Source organism: Boleophthalmus pectinirostris, unplaced genomic scaffold (genome assembly GCF_026225935.1).
Source record: "Boleophthalmus pectinirostris isolate CB_2022bp ecotype Guang Dong unplaced genomic scaffold, ASM2622593v1 HiC_scaffold_16, whole genome shotgun sequence".
NCBI lineage: Eukaryota > Metazoa > Chordata > Actinopteri > Gobiiformes > Gobiidae > Boleophthalmus > Boleophthalmus pectinirostris.
In genome coordinates, this window is record NW_026571095.1 from 25,242,409 (window position 1) to 25,260,460 (window position 18,052).

The window sequence follows — 18,052 nt, forward strand, 5'->3', positions numbered from 1 at the left end:
AATCAAGGCCATTTTTGGAAATCACACATTATATATGATATTATATGACCATAAATCTCCATTTAAATAGCGCTAAGATTGCTCTTGTTACTTGAGTTGCTTCCTGTCATTTTGTTGATTCAAGCAATTGCAAATCTCCGTCTGCCATGACAGAATAGATAGAAGAACAGTGGATAGGCATGTGTGGGCACAAATCCAAACCCTGTTCCATCGGGCGTGAAGAGTGAGGAGAGACATTCAAAGACAAAACTCAAAACTATAACTTGCGACTTGATTTTGTTTAAGCACAAACAACATTTCTTGGGATGTGAACCACTTTAAAATAGCTAAGGTGATTGTAAGTATGAAATGTTCCTCTTGTCATGATCTGGATATGTGTTCGATTTACAACAGTGTGTTTCCATGTACTGCAGTTTCCAGTGCCTTTAGGAGTTTATGTTTTCGTTTAGTGATATACAACTGACATCTACGTACTCCCTGTTCTATTTGAGCACACAGAGCAGCCTCCTGTTTTTGTATATGTACTTTTGCCTTATGTGTATATTCTCTGTACGAAGAGTTCATGTGTCTATGCCCATTCTACTCATTATCATAAACTATAAATGCTGATTGTCTCTTTTGTCTGGGTCACTCGCGAAGATGCAACTTGGAGCATCCTGATATTATTAAACTTCTTTCACGTAACTATTCATCTGGTTATGGAGTCAATTCTTATCAACCATATTCGCCCAATAACAGTGATATTATACAATCAGGTCATTTTTTTCCTCAGATTTTACAAATTTTGGCCAAAGAAAATTTAATTCTGTCAATCGAGGGATTACACAGATGCTTTTCCAGTTGTCAAATTGGGAACTTGCAACACAGGGGCTAGTACAGAGCTTGCCACATGTACTGCAGACTATTTAGATACTTGATACCTATTTAGATACCACAATGATAATTAAAAACTCTCTTTCTTTAGACAATAGAATGTGATTTCAAACATTAAATTAGATTAGTACTTTCCTTTATATTACCATGTGGACTTATATTTGTGTAATCCTTCAGTCGCCCAGGTGTGTTCCATAGTGGTCCGTGGGCATATCAGAGTCCTGCATGGGTCCATTTTTGGAGACCCGCACCCACGCAGTACAGCACTGCACCTGCCCACCAACCCGTGATTTTATTAAAGTTAAACCCGCACCCATCTGGACCTGTTAACATTACACCTGTTACCCGCACGTGCCCGTGATAAATCACACACAAATTACAAGCATTCTAACTGAAGCATCCATCAGAATACGAATTGAAAAGTTACAACTTCAAGAATTACAATCACGAAATGAAATGAAATGGTTACGCTTTCTGCAGTACGAATACAAACTCACAGATGCAATGCGACTGTCATCACTTCGCAGGCCTTATTTACTGAGCAGAAGAAACATTGATCGAGATGCAGCACTATTGCGCCGCACACATCATGGACTGAACCAGGACTCCTAGGACTCACTGTCAGGACAGGTCCGGAGGTGTGCCCGCATGAGTCCATCAAGTGACCTCAGGCGAAAGGACCGGGGCAGAGCTCTACGCTAGACGGAGGTAAGTGCAGCCTTCGCCTGATCGCACTTTGCCTACACCCTGCTCCACGGGCTTGGGGTTCTCTCTCTCTCTTAAAGTACAAGATTATTCCTGGTGTAGTCCTGGTTTAGTCCGGTGTGTAATTACTACCTGCCCGTAAAATTCCAGAATGTTAAAACCCGCCCATTTCAGCAACTATTTGCCCATACCCAACCCGGTGCAGGACTCTAGTCATTTACTAGTCTATGCACTCTTATACTTCAGATTCGTTCAGATACAGATCAATATTCATGTTCATGTCTATTCTGTGTATGCGACTCTTTTATCATCAACACCTGCTGAAATAAGTATCTAGTTTCGATACTAGCTTTAGGATCGATTAGTATCAGCTTTCCAATACTTTTGACAACCTTACTGCAGACTGTAATCCTCCTTGTACAAATATGTCACTAAAACTATCCGCATAATTTCTTTTATTAAACTATCATCTTCTTCTTTGATACATCTAAGAGTCTTTTTGCTGCAGGCCTCGCAGCTCAGGACTCTGGTGAGCAGTCTTCACAGATCAGCTTCGTGCAGGTGTACCACAGAGACCAGCTTCTCATTAAAAGGTGCACTACCCCCTCCCTACCTGCCTATCTCTGCTCCAGCCAATCGTCGCCAACCATACGGACCCCATACCGACTCTCATTATACCGCACAAATGAATTCAGTCCCTCACAGGCGACCAAGGCCCCATGTTAGCATATGGTTAGCATTTCCAAGGTAAAGAATGTTGAAATTATGGCATAGATTTGAGCATGGGATGACACAGGGTAGACTAGTAGAATCTGTTTTGTTTTTTTATGTTGGTGTGGTAAAGGTAGAGTACACTACACACTAAAAACCCATTCTGATACCACAATGATAATAAAAAGGACTCTCTGTTAGACAATAGAATGTGATTTTCAACATTAAATCATAGTACTTTCTTTTATGTTACCATGTGATCTTATATCTGTGTAATCCTGAGTCATCCAGGTAGGTTCTCGTCTATGTGCTCTCATTTCTGTTCTGATACAGCACAAGATCATTCTAAAACTATTCAGGAAAGCTTCATTTCAATCCTGTAAATGTGACTTTTTAGTATCGATACCTGCTCCAATCAGTATATAGTTTTGGTACTGATTGATTTTAGTATCTGACATCTGACAACCCTAGGTAAAGATATTTCAGATTTCAAAGTACAAAGGCAGAGAGGTGAAATTTCTCGTGCAATTTGCTATGAACTTCTATAGCTGGTGAAAGGTGTTGCAGAAATGACTTGCAGTTGAAGACGAGAATAAAACTGATACTCTTACACCTGTATCAAAGCTATTATTTTAGAAAGGTATTTCTGAATCCAAACACCAACCACTATCTTTTTGAAACTAGCGAGCCATACGTAAAATGAAACAGATGACATGTTTGATCTAAAGTTATTATTATCATATATTTTTAACAATGTATACTCTCTACTGAACTACCTCTACTGCAATACCTTTAATGATGTTGCGAAGTGAAAACTTGTTCCTCTTGTTGAGTTATATCCAATTAGACTTAAAGGTGCACTATGCAGGTCTTTAGGGGCCGGTCATGTGCTTGTCTCCATGGAAATGTTATTGCATCTCCTGCAATGTTTCAAAGCATGGCATTAACTTATCAATCTCCATACAGCCAAGAAGGAGATGCTACTGGACCAATTTACAGATGAAATCTGTAAACCAGTGACTATGGAAGATAATTGGTTTCATCATTTTGAATTTTAAATGCCATTTGAATGTTTTAGCTTTGAAAAAAACATGTTTGAATTATTTGTATTCTGAATAACAGCTGATGAAAATAAAAAATTCAACATAAAAAATAACCTTTTAAATATTCTGCACAAATATTTTCAAATTCAACAGTCAAAATTCAGAGTGTAAAATTCGCAGTGAAAAGGAAAGGTCTAAGATGCCAAAGCAGAAGCAATCGATCCAAAGTCATCCGATCTAATTATCTTTCGGCTCCCGATTATCTTCTGGCTTAGCGTATTATTATGTTTCGTGTGTCCCCTTAGCAACCTTAGGGATGTTAATGCGCATTAAATCAAGTATTTGTTCACTATTGGCCTCACCACAACACCGACTATCAAACCCACAGGCAGCGATATGGATGCTGTGAGGTACTGCAGTGATACGAGTGACTGAAATTGTCATGTAAACCACCAAGTGTCCAAACACAATGAAAACACTTCACATTTGCACATCAAAGTGGGTGCAGCCAGTCAGAGTCCTTGCTCGGTCTACTTTTTCCACCATCAAGGTTCAAGTCTTGCCACCTAGAAAAAGGGGCATGTCCCTAGGCCACTTCCTCAGAAAACCGATTCGGAAGGATAATCGAACACAGGGTTAGTACCAACAGGAAATGGTGCAGTGAACTGATCTAATTGGTTAGAATTAGCCTCATCAAAACCTCAGCTCTTTTATTTCTTAAGTGTAAACCCCACTCAGAGATCAGAACGGCCAATATGAAACAGCCTCTGTCCTCGTTTTGGCTCTTTCCTGTGAAATTTTTCACTGCAAATTTTACACTCAAATTTTACACTTGAAAATACCTGTGCTGAATAATTAAAAGGTGATTTTTTATTTTTTTATTTGAAGCATATTGAAGTACACTTAACATTCAGCAACTAAAATTCAAAATAAAATCTTTTTTCAGAGTAAAAAAAAATTAAAATAGAGAAATTTTAAATTCAAAATCTAATGGAACAAATTATCTTCCATAAGTGACCATATACATGTTTTAAAGGTTTTTTGAGGAATAAAAAACATAACTGAATAAATGCATCTTATATAAGTTTGAATACCATACTGTGAAACATTACAAGCAAACAAATATCATCTCAATATCATGGTGGAAGACCCCCAACCTGAAAAGTTACACAGTTCACCTGAAAACTTTGGACTTTGAATAGTTCAAAAAGTGGAACAGCATGTTTTTCCTTTGAGAAAAGAACTCTGTGTGCACTGTGAAGCTTTTTGGTTCGGGTCCAAATGTTTTTCTCCATGGGTGTTATTATTTTAGTTGTTTTGTCTGGAATGTTCCACAGTATGATATTAAACAGCTCTACCTTACGTTTATTCAATTACATATGGTTTTATAGCGCAAAAATACCTAGGCATTCCGACTGTGAGTGGGGTCGCCTCTCCATAGATTTAACCTGTAACTTTGTCTGGTTTGGTCTCCATGAAGATAGAAAGGTTTAATGTCATACTGTGAAACATTCCAGACAAAGCAATAACAAATCCACAGAGGAAAGCGTTTGATATGGGTCCCCGAAAATGAATAAAACCATACAGATCTCTCAATCAATGTTTCTAGTGATATTCGTGAAGAGTAAACTCACTTAGTACTCAGCGTCGCATGTGAACTGAAAATGTTAAGATGACATATGCCCAGCGTAAACATTCCAGCCATAAGTGCATATGTGTCACTGCCACTTACAGACATCTTTACATATATACATACAAGCTCCAGTCACTCAAAGCGGGCTGCCTCTTCTAATCCATTACACCCGGAGATGCCCTAACGCGGGGGCGAATAAAAGCACTCCTGCCCCCACGGTCATTACCCCCATCCCATCTGCTGACACCACACACTGAACCACTGCATAATCAGGAGACCAGTCACAGGAAGGAATTAGGGCAAAGTAAAGTGGTTTGAGACAGCAGGGCGGGGCACTACAGAAAGAGTTCATGTATTTATTTTACTTTTATTTTGTTCACTTTGGACTCTCAACACACAAACTTTCATGTGGAAACAAAACAACAAAACTGTACAATCTGCACCGAAAGATGTGTTTATTCTTGTTAGGTCACCGTCCATCTGTTTTCTTCTGCTTATCCAGGGCCGGGTTGCGGGGACAGCAGTCGTTAGGTCACTTGATTGCTTAAAAATTGTCTATAAGTAATCTAGTGATCTCTCCAGGGCCCTCATTAAGCCCTTCTTACAGTTAGCAGTAAGCGTATGTCCATCATAAAGGCGCCAGCCCAATAAAAATCAGTAATATTTGATTTTTTTAACTTTACTTTTTACTAAATTATAGGCTACAACACATGTGCCCAGGACTGAACCAGGAGGACTAAACCAAGACTAAACCAACTAGAGCAAGGTGTCCACAAAGTGCATTCGAGCGACGGCTGCGCTGTGCTCATGGGGCACGGAGCTCTGCGTTGGCTCTTTCGCCCGCGGTCACAGGACAGTCTACGTGGGCGTACCTCCGGGCCCGTCCTGACACTCAGTGATGGTTCAGGCCTGGATCAGTCCTTCTGTTGCACGTCTCTATAGGACAGTACTGGACGATCATGGTCTATGGCAGTGTTTCCCAAACTTTTTTTCTGGGAACCCATATTTTAAAAGTCACAAACCTTCGTGAATCAAGTCAATCAATAGACATTATTCGTAAATGACTAAATAAAGGTGGATTTGACCATTATTGAACATTAATGAGGATATTTTATTATTGACTGAGGGATCGTGTCTCTCTGAACAATTAATATTACTCAAGTTTTAAACAATGAAAAACAGTAATTAAGGGATCCATAAATTGCCTATTTGGACATTAAATGTAACCCATTTCTTTTTCTTTTCAACATTCAATTTAAGTAGTAATATTGGAACAAAATACTCAATAAAATAATTACAAAAAGATTAGAAATTATACAAACATTTCTAATGAGGTGGGCCTGTCTGCGTTTTTGTAGCAGGTTCCAGTTTGAGGTGCATGAGGAGAGCGCAGCAGCAGATCAGGCGCAGCGTTCAGTCTGTTTCTGTGCTTTGTCTTCATTTTGGTGAGCACAGAAAATCCCAATTCACACATGTATGTAGTAGTGAAAGGAATAAGCGTAGAAATACTAACCCTACTGAGGACACGATATTTTGACTAAATGCTTATCCAGAATGACGATAAGCTCACAGATCCGTGTATAAAACTGAATATTGCAGATCCTACATGCAGATCGTGACAAGGCGACCGAAAATCTCTTGGGAAACAATGGTCTGTGTATTTCCCTGTGTTGCTGCACCATGGCAAAGCAAGGCACGTTTATTTGTACAGCACAGTTCATACACAAAGTAATTCAAAGTGGAAAACAGTAAAATCACAAAGAAAGACATAAAAATCACCATGACTATAAATTTAAGCAAAGAGACTTGTAATTTGATATATTGTGATGTATGGATGGGTATTCGATAAAAATTTCTTAATCGATTGTCGGGAGAATCAATCGATTATCGATTAATCATTAACGTTTTTATATTAAAATTTATCATCATTATTATTACTATCTGCACTACTAATCTGCATAAATAAATTCAACTTCACGACATATAAACCATAACCACTCTAGAGCCACATCAGCCCGTTTGACATTATAATGTGTTTAATGCACAAGTCTCACAGAAACAAAACTTAAAACCACATGGATAATTTGCATAAATTAAGCAAAGAAAAAAACAGCTCTTGTGCGCTGATGCAACACGACTCAGTGGAACACAGGTTAGTGTGACCATATTTGCTTTTGTCAAAACCAGGACACCGTACGGGGGGTGGGAGGTGGAGGACTCGTCATCGACATTGCGCTACTCTCACCTGGCAAAGCTTTTTCCCACTGGACACCGAAACATATGTGCTGCTTTGTACACTGTGCACATGGCCTCCCACTTGTCCCGAACGCAACGGAAAGCGTGGAATTTCTTGTACAAGTCATCGTTAAATACTCATTTGCGCTTCGGTACGTTGCAGACTGACCGACTGTTTGTGTCTCGCTCCTTCTGAGTGCAGAGAGACACATGTACGGACCCATTTGGTCACCCTACGCTACGCACAGCAACCTACATTCGTTTTGTCGATTAAAATGAACATAATCGATGAAATTCTTAATGATCAATTATCGATTAATCAACTAATCAAGCCCATCCCTATTGTGATTGCTTTGGATATTATTGTGAGATCTTTGACGATAAGATATCACGATGTTTTGGTTATTGTTACATCTCTAGTGGTGGTTTTCAAAACAAGCTACCATGGTGATCTAAATATGTCATGTATTAGCAATTAACACTGCACAGAATTGTAGCAGCCGCTCTTCAAGATTTTATTCCTATTAGCCCGCAGCGTCTCAAACTTTACATCCACACAAAGCACCCCTGCCCCCATGGTCATTAACCCATCCCATCTGCTGACACTACAAACCTCACTGTATAATCAGGAGACAAGCCATAGCAGGAAATTAAGGCGAGGTAAATGGTTAGGGACAGCAGGGGAGATGTCTTAAACAGAGCCTCGTAAGTTGTCTGGCGGGATGGGGAGGAGGATCAGGAAATTGGGGTGTCAGCGAGCTGTCAGGGGCATTGACCACCGGGGGCAGCGTTTTGGGCATATGTCTGGAACCTGTCAGTCTTTCCCTGGACCAATCAATCACCAAGGAAAAGAGGAGAGGCTGTGATAAGGAGCTGTCACATTAGCGATATATAAATACAGTTTTATTTCAGTGGTAGTGTTAAATAGATAGAGATACGGTTAGGGATGCGTGAAGGCTTGACAGTGGTTTGAGGGAAATGTCTTAATGAAAAGTAGGAAATTCTGTGACTAGAGTGTTTTTGTGATAGTTTTTGTCAATGTCATATTTTTTATTTAATTAGAACTAACTGGACAAAAATGAAAGTAATCAGTGATGACTAAAACTGACAAAAACTACTGATTTTTTTTTGTTGACTAATAAAAAACAAACCAAAAAACTGAATAAAAACTGGCAGATAAGACCAGATTCAAGCTCTCTTTTTACAGTCAAACACCATACACAGATTTAACTTTTAAAGGAACAAGTTTATGTGTATGTCTTTTGAAGTAATGCAGTACCGTTACACACAAATCTGGTTGACTGAGTATGTTATAGGCAACTAAATTTGTAATATTTTTTGTCAACTAAAACCATCCAATTATTTTATTTTATTTTTTTAAATATGAACTGAAACTGAAGTAGAGTATCTAAACATTGTACTCAGGTAAAAGTTGAAGTACAAAGTCCAAGAAATTATTCTAAGAGTTAAAAAGTACTACTCAAGTATGAGTATCTTAAAGAGTAACTGTCTGAGTGTGCCAAATTCTTTATATATTTAATGTTAATATAATGAAGTTCAAAATATTAAATAATGCACAAATCACAAAACTGAAAAATATTTTCAAGGGATGGACACAAAATTGAAAAACTAAACAGACAGAGTCGTGCAAAAAACACAAATGGTCAAATCATTCAAAGCTTTTGTCACTTGTAAAGTTACTCACAGTAGTACTGTTACTTTAGTAAAATATTACTCAAGTAGGAGTAAAGGTATGCTGATAGAATAGAACCATGTCTTTAAAAGGTTAAGACTGAATCATTTCAGTCAAAAGAATAAACTGAGTTAAAAAAAAACTGAACGTAAGGATCTGTGCTACAAAGTAAGTAGGGTAGGGGTTAACTTAGTTTATATGAATTTAAAATCCTCTTATTTCTTTGGATGTTTTTTTTTTTTTTTTTTAATTATTATTATTTTTATCTGTCCAGTTGTAATCATTATTTTTGTAACAAAGGCAACATTTTAAAGAAGATGCTGTTCTTAAAATAAATGAAAGATTTGCCCAAACAAAAAGACAAAGTGTTTTCTTCAGTATTGATTGAATTAAACAAAAACAAGTCTCTACAAAACAAATAATAATTTTTTTTTTTGAGATTACTTCAGGTATTTTTTAAACACAGAAGTCTAGCAAATCGTTCTGACAGAGGTGGGAAGAGTAGCCAAAAATTGCATTCGAGTAAAAATAATGTTACTTCAAAATAATTTTACTCAAGTAGTCGGTCCAAGAAATTATTATTAATATTAAGAAATTGTCAGGATGTAACATCTGATTTATAATTTAAAGTTAAATGTAATGTGAAGTACAAAATATTAACTAAACTGCTATTTTCACACGATAAACAAAAATATGAAACATTACATTATATTGCAACATAAAGCTTTTGTCAGTTGAAGAGTTAGGAACAGTGGGAAGAGAAACTGAAACTTTTACTCAAGTAGAAGAGAGTACTGTGAGTAAAATTATTACTCAAGTAGTAAAAGTACAAGTATGCTGTTTGAAAAGTATAATCTTTAATAAGTTACACAAGTAAATGGAACTGAGTACTACGCACTTTCACTGACAGGTTATAATATTTTCAGTATGTGCACTTTAAAGGACCTATATTACGCTTTTTTCTGATCTATGTTATAATGTTTCCTTATCAAAAAACAGACTTGGAGTTCTGTTTTTTTTTCATTCACACGTTTAACACACAAACCCTGCATATTTAGGCTGAGTTCTGTCTGTTCCAAATTGTGATGTCATGTGGTAAAATAGAGAGAGCTCCACTGTGTTTCTAACCACCATGCACCTCCTTTAGAATAATTTGGATAATTTCAAACCTAGAATTGCCAATCTTTACTAAACTAGAGGTAAAATGTATCTGTTAACTTGAAAAATTTCAGCTTCATGGCATCACAAGGTGGATCATTCTGAGCTTTGGCGATGTACTCAGACTAATAATAAAGGATTACTTAAACATGTGTGAATGAAACAAAACACAACTCCAGGTTTGTTTTTGATGAGGTAACAATATTCCAACATGGCTTAAAGCTTACAAGAGTCCTTTTTGCGTAATATGGGACCTATAAATACGATTAAATTCTATAGCAGCAGGAAAACCTTTGACTATAGCAGAAGTTTTCCTCCACATGCACTGTTCCCACTCCCATACATATTCAGTCCTCCTTCCCAGTTTGAGTAGATGTTTTGTGGACCTTGCGACCTTTCACGACATAGATCTCCACTCCAGTGAAAACACACAGCATGGGAAGGTCATATCTGCCTGCCTTAAGTGCATTCGCATCGGAACCGTTGCATGTTTTTCCACTGGTTTAAATGACCACCCATCTCCCCAGTGTCCCGGCCTCCTCTACCCCATGTGCGCGTCACGTCCCCTGGGAGACGACACCACGAGCTGACAGACGAAGAGGAGAGAGAGAGAGAGAGAGAGAGAGAGAGTAGAGTATAAATAAAATAAGATAGTGGGTTCACCTTGGAGAGGCCACTCAGCCAGTGTTGTTGTTTTGCTCAATGCAGATTGGAGCCCATATATACAGTAGGTGGCGTAAATATGACTTCGCTCTCAGTTTTCATTGCTCCGTTTGGGACATGGTTTGGAAATCGAGTGTCAATAAGAAGGTATGTTTTATATGTGGAATGTCAATGCATTGTATATGTTATAATCCATACAATATACATAAAACATATACAAGATGTCCACAACCTGTATCTGTTTATTCCACGGTGGAAAATATGCCTATGACTTGTAAATCATATGCACTCTCTTCTCCTTCACAAATACAGAGAATCAACAAGGCACTTTCTCTCTGGTTGTACTTCCAATCAAGGCCAGGCAACTTTATCTGAAGCACAATTCGTATACAAAGTAATTCAAAGTGCTTTACAGAATAAGGAAGACATTAAAATCACAATCCAAACAAATCCAAACATAAATAATCATCATGCAACATTAAAAGAGAAGTGAGAAGAGTGCGGGATAAAAATCTTTCATTCAACAGAACAGACCTGCCTGGAGTCAAAGTCAAGGCCTGTCTCACATGTTTAGGAAGACTGTTCCAGGTTTTAGCTTCATAAAAATGAAACACTGACTTCCCGTATTTAGTCCTGACTCTGGGCACCAGCAGGAGGCCGGTCCCTGAGCTCCTCAGAGTGCAGATGGTTCATATGGCACTAACATGTCACAGATGTACTTTGGTGCCAGGCCATGAAGAGACTTGTACAAAAGCAGAGCTGCTTTAAAGTCTATTCTCTGAGCCACAGGGGGCAGTGCAGAGACCTGAGACAGGATACAAGTGCTCGTACTTCCTGGTTCGAGTTAGGTCCTTTCTTTTCTTACAATGGTCTAACCTACTGGACACTGTACTTTGACTTGTAAAACATATGAACTCATAAATATTGATAATTTGCTCTACCATTTGATCAGAAACCCCTTCCCAGGTTTGTTGTTGTTTGTTTCACTTTGCATCAAAAATGAAATCTACACTTTTAGAAGGAGGGTGCCCGGGATCCAGAATACTCACTTCTCCAATACTTTACAAAGATGTGAGTCTGGTCACCCGTGAATCTTCCTGAGTTCTGATGGACATGACTGACAGGTGGATTCACCAATCAGGGACACACGTGGTCTGTCTGTATCAAACCAAATATGGCTACCTACAAGGAAAAGAGAAAGGGGAAAAAAATATCACAAGTGATAGAAAAACATCACAGATGTCTGCAGAATCTATGAGCGAAGCACTAAACTCTGTTCATCTGATGTGAAAGAAACATTATTGTATTCACGGGGTGATGGGTGACGGAGTGACCAAGGAAAACTCCTAAACAAGCTTAGTTGCATAGTACATCTTTAACTACACCTTGGACTGAATGTGTTGCATTTTCTTATAAAGTAAAAAATATAACTTCTTACAAATGTACCCTTTCCATGACTTTTGAGGCGCTTACCGTTTTACACAAATGTACACCCGCACTTTCCTTGGTGTCTGAGATTAATAGTCATGTATTCTGTCTGTGAGCAGCTGAGCATTCACTGTAATGTATAAAATATAAGCATTGATTTCTGCAGGTTATGTTAATAAACACTAGACTCTTTTATGAATTCAGCTTGAAGAACCGACTTGGTCACAAAACAGATTGGAACATATTGGGTCCAAACAGCCATACAAGTTTAATGCAGTGTTGCTGAGGGCGCATGTATAATGAAGCTTTCCGTGGGCTTCCCTCCTGCTCCCGGTGCCAGACACAGAGGAAGTGAACGTGGAACATTACAATCCTGTGCCTATTTTTGTGAAAGAAATGTCATGAGAAATATATTTAGAAAAGAATCAAATGTATGGACAGTATTTTTGGAATAGCGGTTGGAGTTTTTATATCATCTCTGACTGGTGGTAATTTGACCTTCTGGTGTACTCAGGAGGACAAGTACAAGTTCAAATCAAAGGTAATAAATAATAGAGTTGTATAACACTGGGGAGGCCTTGGACCCCTTCTTGATAGTCTAGCCTTGATTTGATAGTATTTTGTAATGTACTATCTAACATAGATAATGAGAGCCAGCAACAAATTTGATTCCCTGTTTTAGGGACAAATCCCCAAACTTTTTAGGCTAAAGAGTTTCCCCAACTCATGACACCAGTCCAAAAGTGCTCCAGTGACAACCGATATCATCATAAGCCCTGCCATGGATTATATTATTAAATACAAATTTTGAACAATTTAAGTTCATGTTGAGGTATTCCACTATGTCCTTTCTATAAATCATTATAAAAAGCTTGACTTGGGATCAATCTTCTGGCCATCACCTTAAAAGTCCAAACATAAACAGACCATTTGAGTCTTTCAACATTTGACACAGCTTTTGACAGTCACCTCCTTCTGTTTAGAATGTACCTGACACCAAAAGTCACAGATGAAGATGTGTGGCTGGAAATGTATCCTGTCTCTACAATTTCTTTGACATGAGAATTAACCAATCACAGAGATGCATGGTGAGTTTGTGTGAAAACCAACATAGCAGATAACAACTGAAGGTACAAAAGGTGACAGTGGTTCAGTGGTTAGAGCAGTGGTGCCCCAAAGTGAAGGTCAGAGGATCAATTCCCACTTGGACCAAATTCTGTTGCTGTGTCCTGAGGCAAAATCATTTAGAGGACTGAGAAATAGCGTAGTTTCCTGCAGAATCAACAAATAAAAGCTTTTTTCTTGTTCTGAATGATATGAGAATTTTCAAGACAGTTGTTTTCTGGATTTAAGCGACACAAATGAGAGGCAGTGATCAGACCATTCTGAGTCAGGACAGAGGTTTGCACGTTCTGTGGTTCAGTTTTAGACCCTTCAGGATTGGAACACAATGTAGAAGGGACAGACTGATCATGCAAGTAGAGCAGTAGAGTTCTGAACCGTTCTCTACTGAAGAGCTATTTTTACAAAACCAAAATGGCAGGTAGGTGTAGTGTGTGCCTGTCATAATGACCTTGATGAATGTACCAGTCTGCAGTACCCAGAGAGGAGGAGGAGCCATTTTAACACATCAATTATGAGCTGCGTTTGTGGACGTAATGGGCATCACGCGAGGAGTTAAAGCCGAACCTCTATGCAGTATTCATGGCCCATCTGCTCCCCTTCACCGTACAGGCCTGCTCCACGGGCTGGAGGCTGCAGTGTGGGCCCTACTCCTCCACAGCTACACACACACACACACACACACATACGCACGCACACAGACATGCACACAGACCCCGGGCATACAAACACACACATGCACACAAATACACACAAACACACACACAGCTCAATAAAGAAAAGACAAAAAAGGGTTTAGGGTTTAGGGACAACAGAGCCAGGTCAAATGTAGGTCTGGGTTAAAGAGAGAGTATATGAAAAAGATTGAGGTACAGGGCAAATCAGAATGTTACTAGAACTGGAAACGGTACTGCATTCCAATGGAATGGGCCACAGTATAACATTAAATATTACTATCTTAATGGAGATAATGATGCCACCAGACCAAGTTTCAGGTCAGATCTATGGAGAAGACACCTACATAAATGTAAGAACACATGTTGAAATGTCTTACGCTCATAATGCATTTTAAAGGTTTGACAAAGCCTCTTAAGGCAACTCACACAAGGACTTTTGATCCATGCCACCATGCTTAAGCACGATTGCTGTGGCCCACACTCACACCTGCACCAGACCGAGCCATGGCCCAATGACGTCATCACACAGTGTTGTTTGTTTACATGATGAGGAGCAGAGCTATCTTTTTAGCAGAGAAATAAGTCCAGCAGCAGAAATATTTATTAAATAGTGAGATAGATATGAGTCCTGCTGCTGAGTTTATGGATATAAAAATAGCGCAGAAGAGTGAGGAAAACTTCTGTCACTGTCCACAATCCTCATTGAAGGTGTATTTGCCATGTTTTGGTGCTCGTATAGTAAAGTTGTGCATGTGCGCATACCTGAGTAACCATGCTATGCTTTGGCCCACCTCCTCCAACCGGGCCAAAGTCCCACCTGTGCTGTGCCCACGGTTCAACTGTGCTCACATTGGAAAAACGTACTGCGTTTTAGGGATAATCTGTGCTTGGGCACAGTCATAAAGTCTTAGTGTGAGTGCACCCTTAAAGTCATTATTGCCTCACTCCATCACTGGTGCTAAGATTCATCTGATGCCACGGCTGCCCTGGGCCAGACTGATGGGAGTGAGGTTGCCAATCTGCTCCATTTAGCCTCAGTCACGCACATTTATGCTCTCAGTATGCACCCGTTTTACTTTTTATTCCTCTATCACTAACTGAATCACTCTACTAGGTTTGGCTTCACAGTTCAAACAAACCAGCAGATAGTAGAAAGAACAGAGGGAGCAGAGGAGAGGAAAGAGCAGAGGAGAGGAGAAAGCAGACGAGAAAGCAGAGGAGAAAGAGAAGCAAGCAGAAGATAGAGAAGACAGAGCGCAGAGGAGAGAGCAGAGGAAAGAGTGGATGAGAGTGAAGATGAGAAAGCAGACAAGAGAGCAGAGAAGAGAGGAGAGGAGAGAGGGAAGAGAGCAGAGAAGCGCACAGAGGAGAGAACAGAGGAGAGAGTGGAGATGGGAGCAGGGACTTCCAGAGCAATAACAGGGATCAATAAAAGGAGCAGAGGTGACAGCCCACAGGCTCGGCACATATCAGACCACAGCCCGCGGAGGAATCAAATATAAAGACTGCCCAAACACACTGGCTGTTTGGGAGGAAATCTGAAGATGAAAATGGAACTAGGCCTTTTACTTCTTACACAAGCAGTACTTATTCTGGTGTATTTTTCATCATGTAAGAAATGCATTTGTGACTGAGGGTTTATCGTACTCAAATAAATGTATAAACAGTTACTCTGACTTGATTTAAGGAAAAGGATTTGCAGATTTATATATTTTTATGCACAACTGAGACATGTACTATATATTATCTGTGAAACTATGGTGTAAGTATTTATGGAATGGCAAGTCTGAAATATATAGAAAGAATATAAAGTTTTATTCACAAAGTTACAATTTTGAGTAATATCAGACCTTCAAATGAAATAATAACAATACAATTTCCAAAGTAGAACTACCTCCTATAGGATCCTGCACACACACACTAAACATTTTTGGAGACTCAAGCTGTTCTCTCTATGTAAAACTTTCTATAAAACACTTGGCATCATAATAAATATATTTACTTTTCTCAGGAAAAACAGCAATTACAATAAATAAAAAAACGGCAGTAGATATTTAGCACTTTTCCAGAAACACAAAGATAATTTAACTGACAAAACACAAGACATAAGAGCATTTATAACAGGCTAAATGTGACAAATGCTTATGTGTCTCCGTCTATACGACTTCTCGCTGCAGTATTTTGCTCTATAATCCTGCATCTGTATTGTGCATTAAAGGCGCATTGTGTAACTTTTCTAGTGGAGGGCCTGTCAGATTTTGTTCTCCGTGGAAGATGTTATTGCTTTGTCTGGAAAGTTTCACCTACCTAAACCTTTCTATCTTGATGGAGACCAAACTAGACCAAGTTACAGGTCAGGTTTGTGGAGAGGCGAGCCTGCTCACAGTCAGAAAGCCTGTTTTTCTAGGTATTTTTGAGCTATAAAAGAAATAGAAACAAGCAACTGGTGGAGCCCCAACCAAAATGTTACATAGTGCACCTTTAAAATTCCCATATTACGCTATTTTCTTGTCTATTATAATGTTGTTTCCTAATTAAAAGCAGACCTGGAGTTGTGTTTTGTTTCATTCACACATGTTTAACACACAAATGCTGCATATTTAAGATGAATTGTGAATTAAACAACTCTGCCTTACATTTATTCACTTATAGTTGGTTTTATTGCTCAAAAATACCTAGAAAAACAAACATTCTGACTGTGAGCGGGGTCACCTCTCCACAGATCTGACCTGTAACTTGGTCTGCTTTGGTGTCCGTGAAGAAAGAAATGCCATACTGTGAAATAGTCCAGATGAAGCAATAACATCACCGCAGAGAAAAGTATTTAACAGACCCTCCACCAGAAAAGTTACACAATGCACCTTTAAAGCTTAAAAAGGGGTAAATTTTGCATATTATAGGACGTAGAAATCAGAAATAGAACAAGAAAAAGGTTGTATTGCCACTATCATCATAAAAGTCGCAACCGGGAGCCTCTTCCCTACAGTGGAACACAAAACATTTTACTGGAAGTGCCTTTTGTTTAGAAGGTGATGGCGTTTTTGGGGCTTAAAAATGCAAAAATCTGAAACCACCCTCCAGAGTGGAAAAGTTGAACACGCTCAGCCGTCGTGTTTCCGTCTACACTGCCCAAGACGCAAAACTCTGGTCAGATCTGTTCACGTCACATATGCATTTACGTCACATGCATCACCACCTTGCCGCCTGGAATGCATACCCAATCAAATTCCACACACTTTTGCGTCACCGTATGCACGCAGATTTCCTCCCAAAAACCCTTGTCTAAATGCAGACTAAAAAGTGACGACACGACGCCACTTTTGCGTCTTCTATTCAGACCATCGTCATGTAAACGTAGCCTAAATATGGTGCAACATAGATCTATTATAGTAGTAAAATATAAACTATGATAAAATAAAAGCATGCATAAAATAAAGTGTTAACTAACTTTGGCTTATAAAATATAAAAGTCAAATATCCAGTAAAAAAGAACAAAACTAGCAGTAGTATTGTGCAGTAGTTTGACCCAGTAGCCCACTTGTCTTGTGATTACAGTGATCCGAGGTGATGGGTCTAATTGAAAGCCTTTAGTTTGTACTTGTGCTTGAGTGTTTGTGAAGTAAACCACGCTCTGATTAAATCTGATCTCCACAGTGAGGATCTGATCAGTATGCAAATGAACGCCTCCCTTTGCCCATTCTGTTAAATGAGCCGTGACGGAATGAGTTTATCTCAATTACTTCAAAGTTGTGCCGTGGTTATTACGGGTCAGATCAGTGAAGAGGCAACCCCCACTCGCAATAAGAAGGTAAGAGTTTTGAGGTACTTTTGAGCCATAGCAAATTACACAAAAAGTTCAAGCCACACATTCTCCAAAGACATTGTAGCTGTTTTATGACATGTGTGTGGAGTGTGGAACATTTTATCCATGACATTACAATTTCCAAAGTGACAAGCAGATGGAATCCCTCCTCCAGGCCAAGTTTGAGTCAGGTATGTGGAGATGCGTGCCTTCTCGCAGTAAATATATAGTAAAAATATAGTGGATTGGATACTGCCGTGATGCCTGGGCTCTAGGGACACTTTTGTCCAGAGGGCTGTTACCAGGGGT